Raw genomic sequence first — 11286 nt, 5'->3', positions numbered from 1 at the left:
CATCTCAGCGCCTTGTGGTGTCAGTCAGAAAATATTGTTGCGCTGCCTTTGGCCCCATTCGCACATCAGTCCGCTACTGACACCATCTCACAGGCCAACAGGGCGCCCCACGCCGACTTTTACCATTGTAGGATGGCCACACCAGTGCCACAACTTGCTAGACACCACCTCGGTGCCATCTGGAACTTGGCATCTCAGCGCCTTGTGGTGTCTTCAATTCAGAATATATTGTTGCGCTGCCTTTGGCCCCATTCGCACATCGGTCCGCTACTGACGCCATCTCACAGGCCAACGGGGCGCCCCACGCCGACTATCAGCATTGTAGGATAGCCAGACCAGTACAGCAACTTGCTAGACATCACCTCGGTGCCATCCGGATCTCGGCGCCCCACTGCAGATGAAGTGCCTCTCATCTATGAAACCACCACGGTGACATCCGGATCTTGGCGCGTTGTGCTGCCTTCGGCCTATTCGCACATCGGTCCGCTACTGACGCCCTCTCACAGGCTAATGGGGCGACCCACGCCGAGTTTCAGCATTGTAGGATGACCACACCAGTACAGCAACTTGCTAGACATCACCTCGGTGCCATCCGAATCTTGGCATCTCAACGCCTACTGGTATCTTCCATACAGAAAATATTGTTACGCTGCCTTTGGCCCCATTCGCACATCGGTCCGCAACTTAGACATCACCTCGGTGCCATCCGGATCTTGGCATCTCAGCACCTTGTGGTGTATTCTCTTCAGAAAATATTGTTGCGCTGCCTTTGGCCCCATTCGCACATCGGTCCGCAACTTAGACATCACCTCGGTGCCATCCGGATCTTGGCATCTCAGCGCCTTGTGGTGTCTTCTACTCCGAAAATATTGTAGAAAATATTGTTGCGCTGCCTTTGGCCCCATTCGCACATCAGTCCGCTACTGACACCATCTCACAGGCCAACAGGGCGCCCCACGCCGACTTTTACCATTGTAGGATGGCCACACCAGTGCCACAACTTGCTAGACACCACCTCGGTGCCATCCGGATCTTGGCATCTCAGCGCCTTGTGGTGTCTTCAAATCAGAAAATATTGTTGCGCTGCCTTTGGCCCCATTCGCACATCGGTCCGCTACTGACGCCATCTCACAGGCCAACGGGGCGCCCCACGCCGACTTTCAACATTGTAGGATGGCCACAGAAGTGCGACAACTTACTAGACACCACCTCGGTGCCATCCGGATCTTGGCGCGTTGTGCTGCCTTCGGCCTATTCGCACATCGGTCCGCTACTGACGCAAACTCACAGGCCAACGGGGCGCCCCACGCCGACTTTCAGCATTGTAGGATGGCCACACCAGTGCGGCAACTTGCTACACACCACCTCGGTGCCATCCGGATCTTGGCATCTCAGCGCCTAGTGGTGTCTTCTATTCCGAAAATATTGTTGCGCTGCCTTCGGCCCCATTCACACATCGGTCTGCTACTGACGCCATCTCACAGGCCAACGGGGCGCCCCACGCCGACTTTCAGCATTGTAGGATGGCCACACCAGTGCGGCAACTTACTAGACACCACCTCGGTGCCATCCGGATCTTGGCGCGTTGTGCTGCCTTCGGCCTATTCGCACATCGGTCCGCTACTGACGCAAACTCACAGGCCAACGGGGCGCCCCACGCCGACTTTCAGCATTGTTGGATGGCCACACCAGTGCGGCAACTTACTAGACACCACCTCGGTGCCATCCGGATCTTGGCGCGTTGTGCTGCCTTCGGCCTATTCGCACATCGGTCCGCTACTGACGCAAACTCACAGGCCAACGGGGCGCCCCACGCCGACTTTCAGCATTGTAGGATGGCCACACCAGTGCACCTTACTAGACACCACCTCGGTGCCATCCGGATCTTGGCGCGTAGTGAAGCTGCAGCAGCTGCAAATAAGCTTCAGACAGTGTTACAACCGCTGCTCAGAACTCTCAACTATGACACCACCTCGGTGCCATCCGGATCTTGGCGCGTTGTATTGCCTTCGGCCTATTCGCACATCGGTCCGCTACTGACGCCGCCTCACATGCCAACGTATTTTCTCCGCATTTTATACCCTATGCCGCATAACAGGTCATGTGACTTGTTTATAAAACTTTTCATTGGTTCATTTTACTTTTGGTTTCCTAATGATGGAAGGCTTGATCATATGACCTAAAAACAACACTTTTCATTGGATGCAAACTTTTTTTTTTTCCCACACGATGAAAGCCCCACCTTGTTTCTGGATGTTTCAGACTGAAGCTGGCGTCAGCATGAGAGCACCACCATCTCGTAGCTCAGTCGTGGTCATTCCGCGAGCAATCATGGCAGCCGCTCCCCACCAGAAGCCTGCAGGAGTCGGGGCCCCCAAAACTTTTGATGAATTCTCAAGGCGGAGGGGACGCTTTCGAGAATGGGGTCCAAGACCTAGCAGACAAGCGTCCGATTTCCAAGGTGTCCCAGGGCCATTTCAGTGGACCAGGCCCAAAAAGGAAACAGCCTGCCGCCATTTTGAGAGTCCTGTGACAGCCGCCTATCGCTGCACCGCAAGAGTGGGCGCAACTCAGCTGAATTGCGGCTTTTGACACAGTGGACCAAAAACGGACGGAATGGCAACTGAAACGGTAAAGGGGCGCCCCACTACAACAGATGACACTCCACCTGGAGAGGCCCGTTCACGCCGCCTCCCCCGGGGCGCCCCACGCCGTTATTCGGAGCAGCATTGTAGGATACCAAAACCAGTGCGGCAACTTAATGGACATCACCTTGGTGCCATCGTTCTGCTGCCTTGGAACTATTCGCACAACAGTTTGCTACTGATGACCCACCCCCCGCGACGCCCCACGCCGTTATTTGCTGGGTGGCAACTTACTAGACATCACTTTCGTGTCATCTAGATTTCAGCGCGTTCTGCTGCCTTGGAACTATTCGCACAACAGTTTGCTACTGATGACCCACCCCCCGCGACGCCCCACGCCGGAAATCTGGACGTTGTGCTGGGTTGGGACTATTCGCACAGCCGACCGCTACTTCGTTGTTTTTCCCTAAAAATGTTTATATGTTATTACTATTTTTGTTTTCTTGTATATATTTATAAATTATTAAAGTTTTATAATCTTACTACTTTGTCGGAGTACTATATATTTTTAATGTGACACATAATTGTAAAAACTTTGATGTACAAAGAGTCATCCCTGGAATCTTCCGCTTCAGGCTCGGTCCCCTCCCCAATCACAATACAGGATGGTTTTCAGATAATAGCAACGCTTCTGCTGTGACGGATCTCATCGAGTGTGGGCCTTGATCTACTATAACTCCTTTGAAGAGGGGTGATTCTTTACAGCTGTGGCCATAAACTACATCTGCAGGGCTAGCTGATACCCTAGGACCAGCCTGGACAATCGGACACAGAGGAAAAGGAGTGTCAGAGGGTGCGGTAGTGAATAGGGCGAAAGGGAGGTGTCGGGCGGGCACAGGGTGTGATTCTCAGGGAAGAGCAGCGCAGATGGGGGGAGGTTTATTACCCATGCATAAGACAGAGAGCGGGGGTGACCACTGCCTGGGGGAGATGCTTGCGAGGGTGGGGAGCCATGCTAAGGATCGACAGTGTGCACAGAGTGGGTCTGGTCAAGGCATCTAAAATGGCTGCCGTGCACGACAAAAGTGTGGCATTTGAAAAAAGACAAGATGGCGCAGACAATGTTTTTCAACACTTCCTGATTTCCTTCGAATCGAACGTTAACAGACGTTGGGGCATATTACCAAAGTTAAGCGATATTTATCCCTAACGATGCTTAGCAACGATTTTTTTACCGTCAGAAATTATCGCAGATAAACCTTGCTATTATCAAGGTTTATCACAAATACGATAAAAAACGACCGCAATGCATTAATATCGCTGAAAACTCAGCGATATTCATGCATTAACGAGCTAATGCTCTTAGCCATGTTATCCACCTCCCATTGGATAACATGGCTAAGAACTGCTCAGGGCAGGTGGTAGCTTTTGGAGATATTCGCGCTTATCTCGAATATTTCCAAAAGTTGATAATAGGAGATAGCGATGTTAGCGACTGTTTCCAGTCGCTAACATCTTGGCATGCCCACTTTGCATGTCATTAGTGATAAATATCACTCACATGCAAAGTGGGGCCCAAGATGGTCGCTATCTTCTACTAGCCGTCGCTAACTGGTGTTAGCAACAGCTAGGTAATACACATATAATTTTATCTCCGCGAAGCGGAGCGCTGTTACAGATATATATCTTGTTTTTGAACGTTAATTTCTCAAAATGCACTGAAGCACATATATTGAGACCTAGCAAAGGCACATCGGGCTACCAGTCCCTACAATTTTGCCAAGTTTCGTGCAAATCCATTCAGCTGTTCGATCCTACCGAGAGACAAGATGGCGGCCGCTACGGACTGTTTGGAATGTTTACAGACACCGGAGAGCCAATCAGCTTCGCTTCGCAAAGCTCCGTAACGCGAAAAGTACGCGAAGCGGTGCGCTGTTACAGATATATATCTTTTTTTGAACGTTAATTTCTCAAAATCCACTGGAGCACATATATTGAGATCTAGCAAAGGCACATCGGGCTACCAGTCCCTACAATTTTGCCAAGTTTCGTGCAAATCCATTCAGCTGTTCGATTATTATTATTTTTTTTATTTTTTGCCCCGCGGGGCCCTTTTAAAACCTCCACATCAAACCTAAACGGTCAGGGAGGATCTACTATGCCCCCTTATGGTCATTTGCCCCTTCGGTTTGGCCACCGTTTGTCTCTCGATCCTACCGAGAGACAAGATGGCGGCCGCTACGGACTGTTTGGAATGTTTACAGACGCCGGAGAACCAATCAGCTTCGCTTCACAAAGCTCCGTTGCGCGAAAAGTACGCGTCCTGGAGCGCTGCCCAGTCCGCTGTTACACATATATATCTTTTTTTAAACGTTAATTTCTCAAAATCCACTGTAGCACATATATTGAGACCTACAAAAGGCACATCGGGCTACCAGTCCCTACAATTTTGCCAAGTTTCGTGCAAATCCATTCAGCCGTTCGGGCTAAAAGTGAGGCCAACCGCCCTATGGAAAACTCAATGTTAAAAACACGTTTTGGGACCCCCCTTTTTTCTCGGCCCCCCCTTGACGAACCCCCCCCACATTTTCAAGGGCTACTCAGAAACAAAATGTGCCATTTTCCTGAAAATTTCAGCCAATTCCGTCCACAAACGCCAAAGTTATTAGACATAGAACTTTCAAAAATCCCATAGAGAAAAAATCCTAACTATATATACCTACTGGCGACCGCCAGTAGGTAATATGTATATATATATATATATATATCAGCAACCAAAGAGATCCCATAGCCATGGGAGCGCGCTCCACAGTGTGTGCTCTGCCAAGGGGTCGGACCCTGACCCAGATAATTGTTTTGAACAAAGGAGGCGGCACAGTCAGAAATCGATTTAAGCCTTATTTATTTCAAGACTTCACCCCACCAACGCGTTTCGGCCACACACGGCCTTGTTCACGGTCGAACAAGGCCGTGTGTGGCCGAAACGCGTTGGTGGGGTGAAGTCTTGAAATAAATAAGGCTTAAATCGATTTCTGACTGTGCCGCCTCCTTTGTTCAAAACAATATATATATATATATATATATACATATATACAAAACAAGTGTCGGGCACGGCGATGGGTACCTGCTTTGCCCCCAGCTACGCGAACTTGTTCGTCGGCTGGTGGGAGGAGCAGGTACCCAGAACCTACAGGGACGACATGTCGGACGGTAAAGTAATCAGATGGCATCGATATATCGATGACTTGTTTATCGTGTGGCAGGGAACTGAGGAGACCGCCTTGAAGTACATCGCTAGTTTAAATAACAACGATTTAAATCTGCACCTTACGGGCACCATCAGTCCATGCACTGTGGACTATTTGGACCTTAAGGTGCAGATAATAGAGGGTAGGATTGAAACTTCATTGTATCGTAAAAAAACTGCTGGCAATTCGATACTTCATTCAACCAGCAGCCACCCACCTAAACTAGTGCAAAGCATCCCCTATGGGGAATTGTTAAGAATAAAAAGAAACTGCACACGCGATTGTGACTTCGAACAGGCCGCCTCCGAATGTATTGCCAGGTTTGCCATCCGTGGGTACAATCCCACATCATTAAATAAAACACTGTGTAAAGTGAAGAATATGACCAGGGAAAGTTTGCTGTGTGAAAAAGAGAACAAAAAGCTTGAAACCGGCAAATTTAGACTAATCACCCCCTATTCATCGGAAGCTAATCATTTAAAATCTATGCTTAGAAAAAATTGGCACATTTTAAAAACCGATAGTGTCATAGGTGAGGACGTCCCAAACTTCCCCTTAGTCACATTCAGAAAATCTAGATCTATCCGTGACAAACTAGTACATAGCCACCTTGATAAAATACCCCCTAAAACCAACACCCTGAAACATATGAGAGGCTTTTTTCCATGTCATAAGTGCAAAGCTTGCAGCAACAGTAAAAGGACCCTTACATATACCATCCAAGACACTGGTAGGGTGAAAAAAAAAAAATCAGCAAGTTCATCACTTGCAGTACACCATATGTTGTGTACTGCTTAGTGTGCCCCTGTGGACTCCAATATATTGGAAGTACAGTACATCCATTTAAAATCAGGATACTGGAACACATGAGGGCCATTGATAAAGTGGATCAAGCCTATCCTGTGGCAAGACACTTTGCCGACAAGCATAAGGGTGACCGCAATCAGCTGCAGTGTTACGGTTTAGACCTAGTCCCTGATAACATCAGAGGGGGGGACAGGCTTAGAAAACTCCGCAGGTTGGAATCAAGATACATCATTGATCTCCACACCAAAACGCCCTGGGGTCTGAACAGTGGGGAAGATATGATGGTACATATAGGCATCTGATAAAATCTGAATATGTACCCAATATGATGATATATAACCAGTAAGGTGGAGGAGAACGGATAAAAGAGGCAATACTGAATATAGAATATAAAGTGGCCATCATACCAGTGTATACATATTTTTCTGAAACTGAGAATGCATAATTGCTAACATGTAAATACATATGTATATAGGGTTTCATCTTTTGTATTAAGAGATATTAGAATTGTAAATAAGAGAGGATTATTTTTGAAGTACCTTGGTGTCCTTTAAGTGAACCATTTCTGAGTTACTTTGGTTTGGTTCGCTTCTAATGAAAAATGTGATCAATGAATGAATTTGATTTCAAATTGCTTTTTTATGTAAATTGTTGTTTTTTCTACATGTAAATAGTAACGACGAAAAACGCAAATGAAACAGGGGATGAATAAGAAAATGTCTAATGGTTTGGAAAAGGACAGATGGTTGATTTGCTTTGGTTATGCAATTTTAAATGTTGGTATAAGGAGGGAGAACTGCCGATACACGGCTTGATTCTTTTCGCGTTGAGACATGAGTCAGTTAGATAAATAGCACGAGGCAAGTGCTTGGGATACAGTTATAAATTTTCATATGTATCACCGATCTACAAGACTCATGTTTATGGAGTATGGACTTGTTTTGCAAAAAACTAAAATGTAAAAGCATGTTTGTAGCACAATTTATTTGTAAATATGTAAATATGCACCACTCCAAGATGGCGCTGGCTATTACCAGCTGGCCTGTAGTCCTTCCTTTACCTAACTAATTGTTAAAAACAGGATGTTGCCAGAGGGCAATTGACATTGAGAAAGGCAATCTGCCGAAACGCGAGGGCGTCTGTCACTGCAATAAAGCAACTGTTGGATAATTTACCCCGGAGTGCGGAGAATTCTTTGTCTTTAGACTGAGGAGTTGGAGCAGTAATATATATATATATATATATATATATATTCACTGAAAAAACCATAGGTTATAGACCATATATAGTTAGGAATTAGCATTTACAAAACCTTGAAAATTCACTGAAAAAACCATAGGTTATAGACCATATATAGTTAGGAATTAGCATTTAGAAAACCTTATTTTACTCACACAAAACCATTGAAATTCCATATATAGTTAGTTGCACTAACTATATATCGCGCACCCGCAATCCACTGCTGATGATGTCACATATTACATCATTCATGACATGGTCAGTGACATCACTGATGACATCACTGATGACATCTCAAATGACATCACTGATGACATCATCTAGTGTCTGTGTGTTTTTGTAAAGTTTAAATACGTTTTACATATTGAAGAATGACTGGATGTATGGAAGACTGAGTGTGTGTGTGGCTGGCTGGGAGGTGTGTGACTCTGTGCATATCAATGTGTACTTGTATCAGTGATTGTATAAGAGAGTAAGTATGTGTTAGTATACGTGTGAAAAGTATGGTGTTCTGTGTTTAACTATAGATGAGGAAATCGAAGTGTGATTGATTCTTCACAGGACTGACTAGGTGTATGAGTGCATATGATAGTGTTCTAATAATAACTGACTGTATGTATGAGTAATTGTATGGGTGAATGAGTGAATGTGTGTGTAGACGTACGAATCAGTGAGTGCGTATGTAGTAACTGGTATTGGTGTGTCATGATGTCATCAGTGATGTCATTTGAGATGTCATCAGTGATGTAATTTCAGATGTCATTAGTGATGTCATCAGTGATGTCACTGAAGTATGGTGTTCTGTGTTTAACTGTATAGATGAAGAAATGGAAGTGTGATTGATTCTTTACAGGACTGACTTGGTGTGTGAGTAACTCCATGGATAAGTGGCAGTGTGTGACTGTCTGCATAGGTGTATGAGTGCATATGATAGTGTTGTAATAATAAGTGACTGTATGTATGAGTCATTGTATGGGTGAATGAGTGAATGTGTGTGTAGACGTAGGAATCAGTGAGTGCGTATGTAGTAACTGGTATTGGTGTGTCATGATGTCATCAGTGATGTCATTTGAGATGTCATCAGTGATGTCATCAGTGATGTCATTTGAGATGTCATCAGTGATGTCATCAGTGATGTCACTGACCATGTCATGAATGATGTAATATGTGACATCATCAGCAGTGGATTGCGGGTGCGCGATATATAGTTAGACCTACAAAAGGCACATCGGGCTACCAGTCCCTACAATTTTGCCAAGTTTCGTGCAAATCCATTCAGCCGTTCGGGCTAAAAGTGAGGCCAACCGCCCTATGGAAAACTCAATGTTAAAAACACGTTTTGGGACCCCCCTTTTTTCTCGGCCCCCCCTTGACGAACCCCCCCCCAAATTTTTAAGGGCTGCTCAGAAACAAAATGTGCCATTTTCCTGAAAATTTCAGCCAATTCCGTCCACAAACGCCAAAGTTATTAGACATAGAATTTTCAAAAATCCCATAGAGAAAAAATCCTAACTATATATACCTACTGGCGACCGCCAGTAGGTAATATATATATATATATATATATATATTACCTACTGGCGGTCGCCAGTAGGTAGTTATAGTTAGGACCTAGTTTCCATAGAAAATCTGCAATATTCTATTGGGAATAAGTTTGGCGCTGGTTTATTAATCTTCGCGAATTTCTCAAAGAAGATGGCCCGCTCCGCTCTGCTCCTTTCCTGAAAGTTTTGGGGGGATTTGTCAAGTGGGGCTGAGAAAAAAGGGGGTCCCAAATGTGTTTGCCCCATGTAATTTTCCATAGGACCATTGGACATGGCTACAGCCCGAACCGCTGAACAGAATTACACCACATTTGGGAAAATGGTAGGGTCTGCCATGCAGATCGCCCTTTTGGTTAAATGGTGTAAATCCCTCCAGTAGTTCCTGAGAAAATAAAATGTGAAAAAATTTATATATCTGGGCAGAGCCTAACCACACATCTCATCCTGAGATCTGATTGGCTGTCAGCACTTCATCCAGGAAGTGTTGGCAGCCATCTTGGGACCAATATACATGATAGCACCTTATTAAACAGCATTGCAGTTAATAGAAGGTTTTAGGACTTTAGTTACATTATAAATCATTTGTTGATGGTACCATACTCATTTTAGGAATTGCGGTGTGTTCTAAGGTGATTTTACCATGTGAAAAAGCCATTCTACTGGGATATCATGAATCATGTTTGAAAGAAAACTATTATCTCATGCTTTTCCCACAGTGGTTTGGAAGGGGATCTATAAGCTAAACTGAAAGCATATTTTCTGTAAATTCACATTATCTTTCTCATTCATGTGAGAATGGAGTCTGACATTCTCAGTAAAACATGTACATACAACAAGGACAGAGACTGTCAGTTGATTCCTTTGTGTTCTACTGCAGCTTCCCAGAGTGTTCTAAAGAACAACTAGAGCGCTAACAGTCCTACTTATTACAAAGGTATGGCACACCTGAAGCCATCTTGATTGGAATAAAGTAGTAACTCTTAAAACATTTAATTTAAAAAGGAACAAAATGAGGGGGTATATTTTGCCATAGAAAGTATGATTAGTGCTGCAGAAAGAAAAATTAGGGCACATTTTTGAGTGACTTCTCAAATCCTCTTCTATTTCATTAAAACATTCTGACATGCAGTCTCCCAAGATGGCCACCAGAGACAAAAGAGCCCAAATGCAGCCCAAATATCACCCAGATGTAGCCCAAGTATAGCCCAATGACAGAATGTCCCAGAGTGTTCTAAAGAACAACTAGAGCGCTAACAGTCTTACTTATGACAAAAGTATGGTACACCTGAAGTCATCTTGATTGGAATAAAGTGGTAACACTTAAAACATTTAATTTGCAAAGGAACAAAATGAGGGGGTTCATTTTGCCATAGAAATTATGATTAGTGTTGAAGAAAGAAAAATTAGGGCACATTTTGACTTCTCAATTTCTCTTCTATTTCATTAAAAAAAATTCTGACATGCAGACTGAAACATGCACTTTGAATACCAGCAGCAGACTTCCCTGGTGAGCAGTAGCTTTACTACAGTGATCTAATGAGCTACTAGAGTGCTAACATTCAGAATTTATGGCAAATGTGTAACACATATGAATGCCTTCTTGATGGAACTAAAGTAAACAAGCATTGAAAATTTAATAGATCTGGCCCTCGTTTAAGGTAAAGCCATTCTGTTTGTAATGACGTGGTTTTTTAGCTTTGCTTTTATTAGTGTTTTTCAAACTTTCATGTAAATAACATGCATATGTATGCATATATGTATATGTATGCATGCATTTCTATTTATATTTATACAGATATGCAGATTATATATGTTTATATATGTATGTATATATCTACACATACATATATATAAATGCATATG

Source organism: Lissotriton helveticus, chromosome 3_1, assembly GCF_964261635.1.
Source record: "Lissotriton helveticus chromosome 3_1, aLisHel1.1, whole genome shotgun sequence".
In the NCBI taxonomy this organism is placed as follows: Eukaryota; Metazoa; Chordata; class Amphibia; order Caudata; family Salamandridae; genus Lissotriton; species Lissotriton helveticus.
This window is presented reverse-complemented; position numbering follows the sequence as displayed.